This window comes from Lipotes vexillifer, unplaced genomic scaffold (assembly GCF_000442215.2).
Source record: "Lipotes vexillifer unplaced genomic scaffold, Lipotes_vexillifer_v1.1 scaffold394, whole genome shotgun sequence".
Classification (NCBI taxonomy): Eukaryota; Metazoa; Chordata; class Mammalia; order Artiodactyla; family Lipotidae; genus Lipotes; species Lipotes vexillifer.
In genome coordinates, this window is record NW_006791731.1 from 1,664,489 (window position 1) to 1,680,545 (window position 16,057).

The 16,057-nt window shown below is 61.6% G+C and overlaps 1 protein-coding gene across 1 annotated transcript in view; it reads right to left on the reverse strand.

Moving 5' to 3' along the window:
* Positions 1-16,057, reverse strand: part of ADGRB1 (adhesion G protein-coupled receptor B1) — a 73,610-nt gene that overhangs the window by 28,410 nt on the left and 29,143 nt on the right. The window lies entirely within an intron of this gene.

Sequence of the window (16,057 nt, forward strand, 5' to 3'; positions counted from 1 at the left end):
CATGGCCGCCGCCGAGCCACGGGAGAGCGACTCGCGGGAGCGCGGGCCTGCGGGGCCGGCGGGGTGCCGAGCCCTGGCCCCGCGCCCGGAGAGCGCCCCGCCCCAGCGCCGGGCCGGGAGGGGCGCGTGGGCGCACGTGGAGCCGGGCGCCAGCTCGGGGGGCGCGGCAGCCTGCGGTGCGCGCGCGGGCCGGGGCGAGATGAGAGGCGCCTCTGCGCCTCCGCCCCCGGCCCCCCCGTCGCGCTGGTGACCTTGGGACCGGCCCGCTCCCACAGCCACCTCCCCCGGCCCCGATCGGCCTTCTCCCCGACCCCCCACCCTGGGGTCGGGGAAGCAGCCTGAGCGTGCCCCCTGCTGTCTGACCCAGGTCCCTCCTGCTGTCTGCCGCTCGGGTGGCTCTGGTTCCCTTGAAACCAGCGCTTGTTAGGGCCTCAGTGCGCCGGATTGAACTACTCTGCGAACCAGTCGCTGTTGATCTAAGTCCCCCACCCCCATGCCGGCCCACTTGTCTGGCAGCGTCCAGCCAGGCACGCCCGCAGAAGGTGCCCATGGAGTGCCCTCCCCAGGGCCCTGGGCCTGCAGGCTGGAGGGCTCCAGGCTGAAGAGTCGAGACTGAAACCGCCGTTTGGGAGCCACAGCTGGGAGTGGTGTCCTTCTGACCCCAGGGCCGAAAAAGCCCCCTCGGCCCCCAAATAACTCAGACCCGGTGTCTGCCCAGGGACTTTGGGGGGGAAAATTCCAGGTCTCTGCGGCAAAGGTCCACCCCCGGCCTGCCCTAGATCCCTCAGCCCCAGCCCCAGAAGGAGGGAGCTGCAAGGTGCCTTCCAAAGCCTTCAGCCTGTCTCCCCCACCCCAGGCCCTCTGTATGGAAGGCGGGCTGGGGGTGTGCACTCCCAGGGGAGCCCTGACCCCCACACACTGAGCGGGCGTCTGCTCAACACCTGGATTTGCAAGCAACCATCCTGGGCTACCTCCTGGCTGTGTCACCTGGGAAGTCAGCTACCGGCCCTAGCTTCAGTTTCGTCATCTCTAAAATGGGGAGGAGACGGTCAGGAGGATGACGGTGGGACACCGTCAAGGCCCCCCCCCCCTCACAGCCCCCCCCCCCCCCGCCCCCCAGCTCAGCACCTGCAAGAACGTCGTTAGGAAAGCTTAGAGTCTCAGCTCTGGGCATCCCAGAACCCAGAGCAGCTTCTGTTGAATTTGAGATGTTATACAATCTCCCTTCTGAGCTTCAGGCCCCAGGGGAGAAGGGACACACTCTGGGCCCGCTGGATGCTCTCGAGTCTGCTTTTCTCTCTTCATTTTCCCCCCACGGGGAAGGGCCTGCCCCTGTTTTACAGAGGAGGAGAAATGAAGCCCAAGGTGACGGCTAGGCAGAGGCTAGGCCCCGGCTCCCTGGGGTGCATCAGGGCTCTGTGGCATCCCTCTCACTAGCACTGGCCCCTGAGCCCATGGGGGCCAGGGTTTGGGGGGCCCAAAGCTCATCCATCTTAGGGGCCCTCATAGAGAATGCCACGGGAGGGCCCCCGGAGCTTCCACCTCTTTGGCTCCTGACCACGCCTCCGCCTGAGCCTTCCCACCTTGGCCCACCTGAACCCATGCTGGCCCCGGGAGGAGCCGAGGTGTGCCTGACTACACAGCACAGCAGGGCCCAGGCAGGGCCAGGGCCAAGGCCACAGCCTTGACCGCAGCCCCTGGGATGGAGACCAGGGGCTCGGCTGCCTGTGTGGTCCCACCTCCCGGGCCGCCATCCTGCACACCCGGCGTCCCTGGTGTGGAGTGGAGCAGAAGTCCAAAGCTATTAAGGCCCTGGTAGGGACCTTTCTCCCCTTCCTTCCTCTAGAAAAGAAGACCCCAATGACCGCAGGACCAGAAACAAGACCTGGGGGATGGAAGGATCAGGAGAGGGAGTGCGGGGCCCTGGAGAATCCTGGGAGATCCAGCCTGGTCTCCCCGCACCCTCAGCAGGGCTTTATCAAGGCCTCACTCAGCTGTGCTGCGCACATCACACTCCTGTCTCCCCTCATCCCCCAGCACCACGCAGAATGGGCATAGAGTGCTGAGCCCCAGCTGCCCTTGGTCCCTCCCGGCCCCAGAGCACCCCATCCTCACGCCTAGGGTGCGCGTGCAAGCCACTGATCAGATGCCAGGACGGCCAAAGAAGCGCAGGCCAGAAGTCCCCAAGACCCAGGACGCTCCAGGGAGGAGGCCTGTGGGCTGTTCCGGCCTGGAGACAGCGCCCCCCTCTCTCAGGCTTGTGCACGACATTGGCCACATGCCCGCTCCTAAGAGCAGGAGTCTGTGGCCGGCCGGTCCTGGGTTCAAATCTCAGCTCTAGTGTTCTCACAGTCCAGCCACTACACTGCCTCAGCCCTCCTACTCTGAGTTGGGCGGGGGGGATCCCGAACCCATCTTTTCCGCCTGCTGAAGGCTGCTGGGAGGGTTGGGAAGGGACAGCACCCCAAGGGCCGGGGTGAGGGGAGCCAGGCTGGCTGGGGCCGGTAGGCTGGCAGGTTCCCAGGCAGTGCTGGCGGGTCTGCAGGGCGCCAGGCTGACGGCTGCTGGCCACCTCCTGGGAGATGGCCAGCCCAGGCTGCTGGTTAGCCCCACAGCACTCCTGCTATGGGCACTAATTAGCTTATCAGCCTCCCAGGGGAGGCGACAACGAGGAGCAGGGCCCACCCTGCTAACAGGTTCGGCCAGGGCCTGCCCCTGCAGCCTCAGGCCACAGAGGGCACGAGGAGGCGTCTGCCCCTGGTCCAGAGGACCAACTGCTGGGGCTGGAAGCCTGGGAGGTGGGCAGCTTCTGGGCTCACCCAGACCCTGCAGGACCTCAGTGCAGGCTCCCTGGCCTTGGCCTCTCCCCACTCCACAGTCCCCCTGGCTCTGGCAGGCCATTGACACGCGACACAGGCACAGGGACCCTCTCCTCGTCCCCTCCCCCACCTCACCTCAATATTAATAGATTCCTGTGCATTTTATCATTTAATCTTTGCAATAATCCTCAACTCAGCTGTGTAGATATAGAAACTGAGGCTCAGAGAAGTGGTATGATTGCCCGAAGCCATGCAGCAAGACAGCAGGAGGGCCAGGATTCCAGATTTTTATCTGTCTGACCAACCTACAAGGCCTACAGTATTTGAGCCACTGAACTCTGCGGAGCAAATCTGAAAGGGACCCTCAAGGATGGCCCAAGGCCCAGACCAGGCGGAGGGGGGGCCTGCCTAAGGCCCATCCCACACCAGGGCAGAGCTCGGTCAATGGAGCTTTCCCAGGCCATTAGCTGTGCTTTCTGTGTTGTGCTGGGCATCAGTTGAGGGCTGGCTGGAGCAGGACAGGTGGGCGGTGGTCCCTGACCGGTGGACCCTCGCTTGCATCTTAGGCACACCCTGAACTGGGAAAGGTCAGGGGACCCTCAGCCCTCTTTCTTCAACAAAACCTCTAGGACGTATCCTCTTATACCCACAACATCTGGAAGTTCTTCACCATGTCTGACCGAAATCCCTCCTGCTGCAGGTGACACCTGTTACCATCTCTGCAACACAGGCAGGTCGTTCCCTCCTCACACACACTCCCACATGTGGGAGACCATTGGTTGCCTCTTGACTGAGCTTCAGAAACTTGGAATATCTGGGTCACAGAGCCACGCCCCCCTCCCAGGCCCAGGCCCGAGGAATCTGGGTCAGTGACACCCACCTGCGCCTCCCCACCCCCCAGGTCCAGGGCGAGAGAAGGAGCTGGAGCCGGGGCCCCTGCCAGCACGAGGAGGGTGGGAGCCCCTCCCTGCCTGAGTTGATGGGAGGTTGCAGGGGGCCCTGGGCCCCTCAGATCAGAGCTCCCAGAGAAAGGCTGTGCCTCCCCCATCGACCAGGGCCCCCAGGAAGGTCCAGCCATCGCCCACCCCTCTGCAGGCCACCAGTTCCTCACCACAGGCTCCTCCCACCCTGCTCCTAGCAAAGCCTCCAAGTCACCAAACCCAAGGGACAATTTCCTGTCCCTTTTGCTCCACTTCTGAGCTCTGAGCTGGCACCCCTCCACACGGGGCCCCACTGTGCGTCCTGACCCTGAGCTGAGACCTGAGTTTCCTCTGCCTCCCCCGACCCCTTGGACGCCTTGGGGTCAGTCCTGAATACACCATGCATCCTCCCTCCACCACCACGCCACCCTCACCCACCCACGTCGCTCCCTGGGCAGCTGCCTCCTGCTCTGGCCTCCCCGGCCCCAGGTGCTCCTGGAGAAAGTGTTAGGCCAGTCACCGCCATGGTGAACGTGGCCCCTCCGGTGGCTGTCCATGCCCTGCACACCCGCCAGCTGGGCCTGGCCTGGACGGCTCCGCCTCCACAGCCACAGCCACGGGCCAGAGCCCTGGCTCTCACGGCGAGGCCATTCCTGACCCGTGGCCTCCATCCGCGGGTCCTGCCACCTCGGCCCGGTTCTCCCGCCACATGTGATGGCCTGATGCTCCCACCTGCATCCTCCTCTGGGAGGGCAGGACTGGGGCCTGGCTGGCTCACCCCGCTGCCCGCACCCCAGTGGGGTCGGAGTGCTCAGCCAGGACTTGCTATGGGTGGACAAGCAAGGCCCCTCTTTACTGCTCCAACCTGGCGGCCGCCTCCAGGACCCTCCCTCCCTCCTTCCTTCTCATACCTACAGACCCATCAGCAACTGACCTTCCTTGCAAGATGCACTGAGAGTCTCACTTCTGCTCCCCATGCTGTGGCTACCACCCTGGTGGGACCCACCACTGCCAGCCTCCGCCCTGCCGTCCACCGCCTGTCCCCGCGCCACCATTTGAAATATGCCAGGACGCGTCATCCTCTGCTCAAGACCTTCCCCCGGCTCCCTCCTCACTCAGGGACCCACAGCCCCTGGGGACTGGCCACCCCTCCCTGAACCTCCCCGCTCTCCCCCTTGAGCCTCCCCTCCAGCCATACTCAGACTGTGAAGCCCAGCTCCCCGCAACTCGCACCCAGTGCAGACCCACCTCACTCAGCACCTGTGCCAGAGCCACAACCTTATCCTAGTGCCCAGGTGAGGTGGCTCAGAGAAGGCAGCCTGGCCCCCACCCAGCTCAGGAGACCCCGCAGGGCACCTCCCCTGGGGCTCAGGGTGGGTGGGGGCCAAGGCATGTCGGAGGCCCTGGGAGGAGGCTCGGCCTATGGCACCCCTCCGTCCCAGTCCCTGCCGTGCCTGGACGTGCTCGTCCATCCCCACCCCGGGAGGAGGAACTGGGCACCCGAGGCCTGTTCCCACCTCTGGGCCAATTCCCTACCAGCCACTCAGAGCTGAGTTGCCTCCCCTATGAAGTGGGCATAAATCTTCCCCCGACATGCTGTCCAGGGAGACCACAGGGACACAATGCCCAGCACAGGCCCTGGCACACTCGTGGGACATCAGGGGGCAGTAACAGAGGGTGCGTGGAGAGCCCCCCGCCGGCCGCTGAGCCAGGGCCTTCGCCGCATTCAGGATGCCTCCTGTCTGCCCACGAATCAGGTGCGATTATGGGACTGTGTGCATCAGGGTCCCCTGGGGTTTGATGGGCTAATTCACACTGGAGTGTGAGTGACTCACAGGTGTCCCCCCACACAGCAGAGAAGCCAGAGTGGGCACAGCTCACCCCAATGAGGGAACAGGGAGTGGGCAAGGTGTCTCTGCAGGCAGGGGCTTCTAGGAGCCCCTGAAAACTCCTCAGACTGGCCGTCGTGCTCCCCAAACCACACATTCCAGGCACAAGCCCTGCTGAATCACGCTTCACACATCCAGGGTGCCTACCTCCCACTTCTGCCTACTGACCTCTGACCCACAGACCAAGGCTTGTGCTGAGCCTTCTCTTCCAGGGAGCCTGCCTGGATAAGCCGTGAGTTCCTGAGCGTTGCACCTGGCTCCTGCAACAGGTCCTACCCTGCTGCCATGCTGGGGCTCCCTTCTTGGTTCCTACCTCACCCAGCGGCTGGAGCTCATCATGACTCCCAAGCACCCCCTCACCCCCGCTATCCCAGCCCTGGCAGCCCTGCCTGCATGCGCCAGCCCAGAGGAACCACCGGTGACTCAGAACACAGGCGCCCTCTCCTGCCTCCAGGCCTTGATCTTGACCAGTCCCTCTGACCACACACCCGCCTGCCCCCTGGCTGACTCAGCCTTGTCCTTCGGGGCTCCCCCGGGGCATTGCCATCTCCAGGAAGTCTGCTCAACCTCCTGCTCTGTGCCCAACCCCCATCTGGTCACTGGCCTGCGAGAACCCCCAGGGCAAGCCCAGGTCAGCTCCGTCCCCTCTTGGCTCAGGGCCCGGGGGCAATGCTTGTGGCCCTGGGGACCCTGGGGAATGGATATCTGCCTGACCTGGGTCTTGCTGAGTGCATTGCCAGGTGAGACCCATGCCCCTGCAGGCCTGCGTCCCTGCCCCTGTGGGGCTGGCTCTCGTGGCACTGATAGTGTCTCAGGCTGGCTCAGCATCCATGGGGCTGTGACCAGGGCCTCCAGGGCTTCTCACGTTCCCCACGATGCCACGATGCCGATCTCCTGGCTCCCACCTGGCACCAGCCACGCTCTGAGTCAAGGCTTCTGGCCGCAGGCCTGCCCCCAGGCTAGAAACCTGGCCATCCTCAGGGCTCAGCAGCTCTTCGCCTGACCCACCCCACCCACCTGGGCAAGGCCACCAGGGCCCCTGGAGAGGCTGGGACCCTGAGCTCCCCAGCCTCGCAAGGAAGTCATCTGGCCTGGGAGGGCCAGGGTCCCGCTAAACCTCAGCCTACCTGCCAAATCCTCCCATCTCAGAGCCCTACACCCCAGGAACCCTACCTGAGCCCTTTGCCCCTCACTCAGACCTTCGCCTGGTGCACCTCTGGCCCAGCTCTGTCCAGCCTGTCACCTATCCCTACCAGCTGAGGGGCCAGCACCTCGACACCCCACCCCCTTACGCTCCAGCCGCTGGTGCAGCTGGGGGTCAGGCTGGTCCATCACTCACTCATTCAGCAAGCACGTCCCTCGCCCGCCTGCTCAGGCCCTGTGCTGGGCACTGGGCACCTCCACAGGCACTTTCCTGGCTCCAGGAGACCCCAAACCTCACCACCCTCAGCTGGCCCAGCTTTGCCACCTCCAAGACACCCTCCCAGACTGTGTGGCCTCGTGAGCGCTCCCCTCTACCCTCCACCCTGCCCTCTCATCTCCTCGGGCTGGCGTCTGACCCTGTCTGCTGCAGTCTACCTCAAAAACTGTGCCATGGGAGCGTCCTGGTTCCCGTGGGGGGGGGGCTTCAAATCCCCCAAAGAGCTGAGACCACCACCACCTTAACTGTCACCACAACCTCCACCCTCATGGCTCTCACTGAAACTACCACCAACATCAATAACATCACCATCACCACCAACACCATCAACATCAATGCCAGCACTACGTATTAGAGAAAATGCAAATCGAAACTAGTGAGGCATCACCTCACACCAGCCCGAATGGCCATGATCAAAAAATCCACAGACGATGCTGGAGAGGGTGTGGAGAAAAGGGAACCCTCTTGCACTGTCGGTGGGAATGTAAGTTGACACAGCCACTATGGAGAACAGTATAGAGCTTCCTTAAAAAACTAAAAATAGAACTACCATATGACCCAGGAATCCCACTACGGGGCATATACCCTGAGAAAACCATAATTCAAAAGGACACATGTACCCTAATGTTCACTGCAGCACGATTTACAATAGCCAGGACATGGAAGCAACCTAAATGTCCATCAACAGAGGAATGGATAAAGAAGATGTGGCACATATATACACTAGAATATTACTTACCCATAGAAAGGAACAAAATAGGGCCATTTGCATGGGCTTCCCTGGTGGCACAGTGGTTGAGAGTCCACCTGCTGATGCAGGGGACACGGGTTTGTGCCCTGGTCTGGGAAGATCCCACATGCCGCGGAGCGGCTGAGCCCATGAGCCATGGCCGCTGAGCCTGCGCGTCCGGAGCCTGTGCTCCGCAACGGGAGAGGCCACAACAGTGAGAGGCCCGCGTACCGCAAAAAAAAAAAAAAGAAAGAAAAATAAAATAAAATAAAATAAATAGGGCTGTTTGCAGACATGTGAATAGACCTAGACACTGTCATACAGAGTGAAGTAAGTCAGAAAGAGAAAAACAAATATCATATAATATTGCTCGTATGTGGAATCTAGGAAAATGGTATAAATGAACTTATTTGCAAAAACAGAAGGAGAGACACAGATGTCCAGAACAAATGTATGGGAACCAAGGGGGAAAGAGGGGGTGGGATGAATTGGGAGATTGGGAATGACATACACACACTACTATGTATAAAATAGATAACTAATGAGAACCTGCTGTATAGCACAAGAAACTCTACTCAGTGCTCTGTGGTGACCTAAATGGGAAGGAAATCTAAAAACGAGGGGATATATGTATATGTATGACTGATTCACTTCGCTGTACAGCAGAAACTAACACAACAGTATAAAGCAACTATACTCCCATAAAAATTAATAAAAAAATACAATCACTACATTGAAAAAGAAATAGCATTACATTATCAACAGCCCCACCACCAGCATCGTGAATGACACAATAATACCACCACCACCATTATCATCAGACCATCATTACCACGACATCACCACCATCACCACCATCAGCACCACCATTACCACCGTGTCACCACCATCAGCAACATTGTTAACACTGCCACCAGCACCAACAGCACAATCATTACTACCACCATCACCACCAACGTCTTCAGTACTGTCATTACCACACATCACTGCCATCGCCGCTACCAACACGATCAACTTCAGCACCACTATTATATTATCAACAGCACCACCACCGTCAGCATCGAGAATGACACAATCATACTACGACCATCACCATCATCACCACCACCACCACCACCACCATTATGTTATCAACAGCATCATCGTTACTACCACCCTCACCACCATCTCCACTACCAACGCCATCACCGTTACCAACGCTAACAGCAGCAACCATAACACCATTATTACCACCATCGCCACCACCACCACCAATCACACCATCAGCAGCGACAATACCACTGCACCAACGTTATCATCACCACCACTGTCACTACCATCAACAACACACCATTTCCAATGCCGTCACTCTCACCACCAACAGCACAATCATCACTGCCATGTCACCACCATTTCTCCATTTTTTGGTCACCACAATTACATGATCACCATGGTCACCAGCCTCACCTCCGCTGTTAGCAATAGCGCCCTGACTGCCATCACCTCTGAACCGGCACCATGTCTGTGGACCAACACTAGGGTGATGGTAACCCCCATCACCAACACTCAACCCGCCATGTCCAGGGCACCGTGTAGGCGGGACCTGTCTTGCAGGAGGCCTCACCACCAGCCCTATCAACCATGATGGGCTGTACCCAGGCAACCACGCCATTGCTGTTATCCATCCCACCCGTGACCACACCCCCCCCAGGCACCTCCGAGTTCACCTGCCTCCCAAGATGAACCTCAAGTTTGTTGCGTCATCCCCCATTTCCAGGTGCCTCTGCACCAAGGCCAAGAAAGGATAACGGACACCCACGGTCCCCCTGCCCTCTCTGCCAAGTTTTCCTGTGTCTACCCCACATCTTGCCCTCCCGCATCCCTAGTCAGCTCCCTGCAGAGATGAGGACATTAGACCCTGCCCTCCCAATACCACACCAGCAAACCACCGAGCCGCCTGGCAAGCTGGGTTTTGTTTTTTTTTGTGGTACGCGGGCCTCTCACTGCTGTGGCCTCTCCCTGTTGCGGAGCACAGGCTCCGGACACGCAGGCTCAGCGGCCACGGCTCATGGGCCCAGCCGCTCCGCGGCACGTGGGATCCTCCCAGACTGGGGCACGAACTCGCATCCCCTGCATCGGCAGGCGGACTCTCAACCACTGCGACACCAGGGAAGCCCCAAGCTGGGGTTTTGATTAAGACTTTTCTGCCTCAGGAAACTAGCAACTGCACACCCCGAGCGGAGGGAAGCAAGTGTCTCGAGGGAGGAGGGTCACTGTGTGCCCTCCAGGCCCGTCCCAGTGGCAGGGACCCCGCAATCCTCCAGCCCTGTCCTCACCAAGCCTCTTCAAGATCACTGGGGCCATCCAAGTTCAGGGCTTTGCAGGGTCAGGACTCGCAAGCTGGCTGTGTGACCCGCGCAAGCCTCTCCACCACTCCGAACCTCAGGCTTCTTGTGTGAGGTCTGGGGCCTGGTCTGAACCTGGAATGAACTTTTGGCAGAAGGACCAGGCCCAGAGCAGGTGCCCAGGAAGTGTCACTCTCTCCTTCCAAAACCCAGTCCCATTCTGCCTGTGCTTGATTACCTCAAGGCCACAGAGCTCACTCCTCTCTGCTCCTAAAAAGAGGAGCTGGCGGAGGCCCCCAGGCCCACCTCTCACTGGACCACTTGTACCCCAGCACCCCAAATGCTCTCTGCCTCGGTGCCTTTGCACATACTGCGCCTTGGGCATGGGGGGCCTCTACTACCCTCCTGCCCCGGGACTCTAGCTCACCCTTCACGATCAGCCCAAGCTCCCCCTCCCCAGGAAGCCCACTCCTAGAGGTGGCCCCTTATTCCCAGCACGTGGGGCAGCCGTGCCCCATCCCCCTGCCCCCGAGGGCACGTGCTTTGCCTGAGTGGCTCACTGCTGTCCCCCCGCAGGCTTCTTGGAACGGGGGGGGGTGGGGTGGGTAACGACAGCGTCTACTTGCTGAGCATTTCCTGGTCCAGCTCCTTAACACAACAGCTTGTCAAGGAATTGCAGCTGCCCCTTGGACAGACGCGGAAACTGAGGCTCAAGGAGGCTAAAGGGCTTGCCCACAGTCACCTGTCAGTGAGAACAGGGCCAGGATTGGCGTCCAGGCTGGAGGTCAGAGCTCTGCTCCGCCCCCCATGTCACACAGGGCCCCAAACATGTGCCAGGTGAAGCACCTCCCCATTTGACACGACCGTGCAGGGAGCGGATGGAACGACCCTGTGACACTGTGGGATGAGCGGGGGCAAAGGCCTGGCAGCCCGGGGCGTGCGGGAGACTACGGGAGGATGCGAGGCAGACGGGGGCCCTGCGGGAGGTGGCAGGGTCTGGGCAGGGGCAGCCCCCGCACTGACCCCTCCTCCTGGGAGGACGAAGGGGGCCCAAGTGCTGGGTGTGGGTGAATGCTCAACTGAGGGCTGATGTCACTATGAAGACACAGAGCTCAGGAACATCGAAAACAGAAGGACAGACAGACAGATGAAATCCCTGCCAGGAGCGGCCTCAAGTACCTCTGTCTCCAGCCAGGCCTGGTCCTTCCCGGAGAGGCCCCTGCTCTGTCCTGAACTGCGCCCTCCCTGCACCAAGTGGCCCAACGAGGCAGCTGTCCCCCTCCCCTTAGGCGGCCCCTCTTGGAGACCCCAGGTCTCAGCGGAGGAGGGAATTGAGCATCCTCCCCACTTCCTGGCACTGCCCCGTTCACTCAGGGCCCGGCACTGACCTCCCCGTGGGCGCCCCCTCCTCCCTGAGGGCAACGCCAGGCTCTCCCCCTTGTCTCCCCAGCGCCACCATCACCAGTGCGGGCACAGGAGGCAAGGAGGAGGCGAGGCCTTGAGGGGGCCCCGCCCAGCCCCAGGCCCCGGCGGTGCCACACCCCGCTGACCCCCTCGGCCACTTGACCAGGGAAGGCAACGTGGTTGACTCAACCTGCCCCCACCTGCAGCTGCCCGGTGCACCCTGGCACCCTCCCAACACCGAGCCGCCCAGCACTGCCCGGCGTGGCCCCCGCTCCCATCCAGCAGCCCCCGGGAGCTCAGGGCTGGCCACATCCTGTGCCTCCCCTGACCCGTCAGCCCCGGCGCCTCACCCTCGAGTCTCCATGGACACCACACTCATAGGGGCGCACACCCACACCACTGACACAGGGGCACCCAGACACACGGGGCCCCGCAGAGGTGGGAAAGCACAGGGATGGGACGCAGCTGGACACGCCTAGCAGGAGACTCGTGGGCCCTGACTCCGCCCCGGAAAGCCCCCCACGCTCAGGAGCCCCCCCCGACCCTCGAGCACATGTCTGTGACGCCCCCAGACTGCTCCTGGCACCGGACCCTGCCCCCCTCCCCAGACGCGCCTTACCAGGGCGCCACTGGCCAAGCAGTGCTCTATCCAGCAGGAAGAAAAAGAGGGCGAGGGCAGGGGCCGTTAGAATAAGCCCTCCCGAGGGCTTCCTGTGTGCCCGCTGGGCGGGGGAGGTGGCACGCTGGGTGAGGAGACCCAGGTCCTGCGCGCGGGCCTCACACTCTGCCGGGGAAACAAACATGCGGATACACGGAGTTGCTGCAAATGGGGGTCAGAGCTGGGAGGAAGGGGACAGGGCTGGGGATGCAGAACAGGCAGAAAGGCCTCCAGGAGCAGGTGGCTTTGGAGGCTGGAGAAGAGGGCGAGGGGGCCGCAGACAAAGGCGCCAAGTGCTCCAGTGGCACCAAAGAGGGGAGTGGCGAGGGGGCCCATGGGGCGGCCGGCGGTGGCTGCAGAGCTGGGCTGCCAGCAGGGCAGTGGAGATGCTCACTGCCCCAGGTTCAGAGCACAGCTGCTGTCCCTGGGCCGTGACCTCATGGCTGTCTGTCCCTTCCAGCTCCCAAACCCGGCAGGGGACACGCAGGCCCCGGGCTCAGACGCCCCTCAAAGAGAGGGCAGGCCCACCGTGGGCCTCTGCCAGCCCCCCTGCTCCCCAAGGACGATGTAGGGGGCGGCTCAGACAAGGGACGGGCGCTGGGGAAGGGGCTGGGCTGAGTCCAGAGCGGAGGCTAGGACGGGTGGGTGGTCTCGCCTCTGGGAGCAGCTCTGCACCCCTCCCCCAGCCCCAGCCCCCATCGAGGTGGGGGGAGCAGAGCATGTCCCCCCACCTCCCTCCCGTGCTCACTGATGACGTGGATCCCGGGGCCTACCCAGGCCACCAGGGAGGCCTTCTGTGTCGAGCCGTCTCCTACCCCATCCTCCTCCGTGTCCCCCTCTGCCGGCCTCCTCTGCCCCCATCAGGAACCAGCCGGCGTGGGAGAAATTGGGCTGGGAACCGGCTGCTGACAGCGACCTGGGGACCCTGCCAAGACTCCCTTCCGCTTGCCCCCCTTGGCCTGGCCCCTCACCGCCCTCTCCAAGGAAACCAAGGATGGGGGAGGGGCAAGGCTCTTAAAGGGACCAGGACACGTACTTGGGCAAGGACCCCAGGGAGGGGGCTGGGCCTGGGTCCTCAGCGTCCCCCAGGACAGCTGCACCCAGCAGGGCTGGGGGTCGGCACGGGCGGGGAGAGAGCGCAGACTCGCACGACCCACGGGGCGACCCTGGGCTTGTCACTCTGAGTCCCGGTCCTCAGCTGGACGGAAAGCTTGTGTGAGTAAATGAGAGGGTTCTGAAGGTGCCTGGAGTGGGCTCAGGCTTCGGGAAAGGACCCCACAGACTCTGCGGGAACATCACGCCCTCCACCAGCCTGTCCCAGCGTCTGCTCTGCCGGCTCAAGTTACAGAGTAAGGGTGCCAAGCGCCCCAACCCGACTGAAGCGGAGGCTGCTGCAGGACTTCTCAGAGCTTCATAGCTGACTTGAGTGTGGACCCGGGAGCACAAGACACAGTGGGCATAGAACCCTGCCCTCCCTGGAGCCCACGTGGGACTGGTATCGGGCAAAACACCTCCTGAAAGAAACGCTGGCGTAGCAGGACGAGCACCGTGGAGCGCGTGTGGCCCAGGCCTGGCCTGCCCTGACGTCCCCACCCCGGGCCTCAGCTACACCATTTTCAAGTGAGGGCAGAGCAAATGATTTCTGAGGATGTTGCCAGCTCTGACTTTTATGCTCTATGTAACTCTTGGCTGTTTTTAAAAAGGAAACTGCAAAACATTTGTGGCTTCTACCAGTGAGAGATCCAGGGAGCTGTCCTTTCAGAACCACAGAGCTTAACTCCAGGGATGTCCTCCTGCCCTTCATCAACCCGTCACCACCAGCCCATCCTCCATCCACCCACCCATCCACCCTCCAACCATCCATCCCCCTACCGACCCCCCCATCCACCCCCCCATCCTCCATCCCCCTAAACATTTAAGAATTCTGCAAAGTCCCCCTTTCCCTCAACAGCCCTGCTCCCAAGGCCCTCATTGCCACTGGTCAGGCTGGCGTAGGTGTGCGGGGGTGAGGGGGGGTGGCCTTGCGACTCGCTGTGAGCAGTCGCCTCCGCTGTAGATGTTGAGTCTGTGTGTGTGTGTACAACTGGGGGCGAGGCAGTAGGGGGTCTGCCCTGTAGGAGGAAGCCTCTGACTCAGACTTTCCAAGACGACTGTGTCACATGCTGGACGGTTACGTGTGGCTGGAAGAGGAGGCAGACTGCCACGCACATGACACGCGAACGACTACACGTGAACATGCATGAGTGACTCCAGATGAGACACAGGGTAGGGCTCAGCGTGGGACCAGGGTCAGGGATCAGAGTGTGACCAGGCTCAGGGCTCAGCGTGTTGACCAGGGTCAGGGCTGAGAGTGTGACCAGGGCCAGGGCTCAGCGTGTGACCAGGGTCAGGGCTCAGTGTGTGACCAGGCTCAGGGCTCAGCGTGTGACCAGGGTCAGGGCTGAGAGTGTGACCAGGGTCAGGACTGAGAGTGTGACCAGGCTCAGGGCTCAGATTGTGACCAGGATCAGGGCTGAGAGTGTGACCAGGGTCATGGCTGAGAGTGTGACCAGGGTCATGGCTGAGAGTGTGACCAGGATCAGGGCTGAGAGTGTGACCAGGGTCAGGCCTCAGAGTGTGACCAGGGTCATGGCTGAGAGTGTGACCAGGACCAGGGCTGAGAGTGTGACCAGGGTCAGATCTCAGAGTGTGACCAGGGTCATGGCTGAGAGTGTGACCAGGACCAGGGCTGAGAGTGTGACCAGGATCAGGGCTGAGAGTGTGAGCAGACTCAGGGCTCAGCGTGTGACCAGGGTCAGGGCTCAGCGTGTGACCAGGGTCAGGGCTCAGCGCGTGACCAGGGCCAGGGCTCAACGTGGGACCAAGGTCAGGGCTGAGAGTGTGACCAGGGTCAGGGCTGAGAGTGGGACCAGGGTCAGGGCTGAGAGTGGGACCAGGGTCAGGGCTGAGAGTGTGACCAGGGTCATGGCTGAGAGTGTGACCAGGATCAGGCCTGAGAGTGTGCCCAGGATCAGGGCTCAGTGTGTGACCAGGGTCAGGGCTCAGCGTGTGACCAGGGTCAGGGCTCAGCATGGGACCAGGGTCAGGGCTCAGAGTGTGACCAGGATCAGGGCTGAGAGTGGGACCAGGGTCAGGCCTCAGAGTGTGACCAGGGTCATGGCTGAGAGTGTGACCAGTCTCAGGGCTCAGCCTGTGACCAGGCTCAGGGCTCAGCGTGGGACCAGGGTCAGGACTGAGAGTGTGACCAGGCTCAGGGCTCAGATTGTGACCAGGATCAGGGCTCAGCGTGGGACCAGGATCAGGGCTCAGAGTGTGACCGTGATCAGGGCTCAGAGTGTGACCAGGATCAGGGCTCAGCGTGTGACCAGGGTCATGGCTGAGAGTGTGACCAGGATCAGGGCTGAGAGTGTGACCAGGATCAGGGCTCAGCGTGGGACCAGGATCAGGGCTGAGTGTGCAGGGTCAGGGCTGAGAGTGTGACCAGGATCAGGGCTCAGCGTGGGACCAGGATCAGGGCTGAGTGTGACAAGGGTCAGGGCTCAGAGTGTGACCAGGATCAGGGCTCAGCATGGGACCAGGATCAGGGCTGAGAGTGTGACCAGGGTCAGGGCTGAGAGTGTGACCAGGATCAGGGCTCAGAGTGTGACCAGGATCAGGGCTGAGAGTATGACCAGGGTCAGGGCTGAGAGTGTGACCAGGATCAGGGCTCAGCGTGGGACCAGGATCAGGGCTGAGTGTGACAAGGGTCAGGGCTCAGAGTGTGACCAGGATCAGGGCTCAGCATGGGACCAGGATCAGGGCTGAGAGTGTGACCAGGGTCAGGGCTGAGAGTGTGACCAGGGTCAGGGCTGAGAGTGGGACCAGGGTCAGGGCTGAGAGTGTGACCAGGGTCA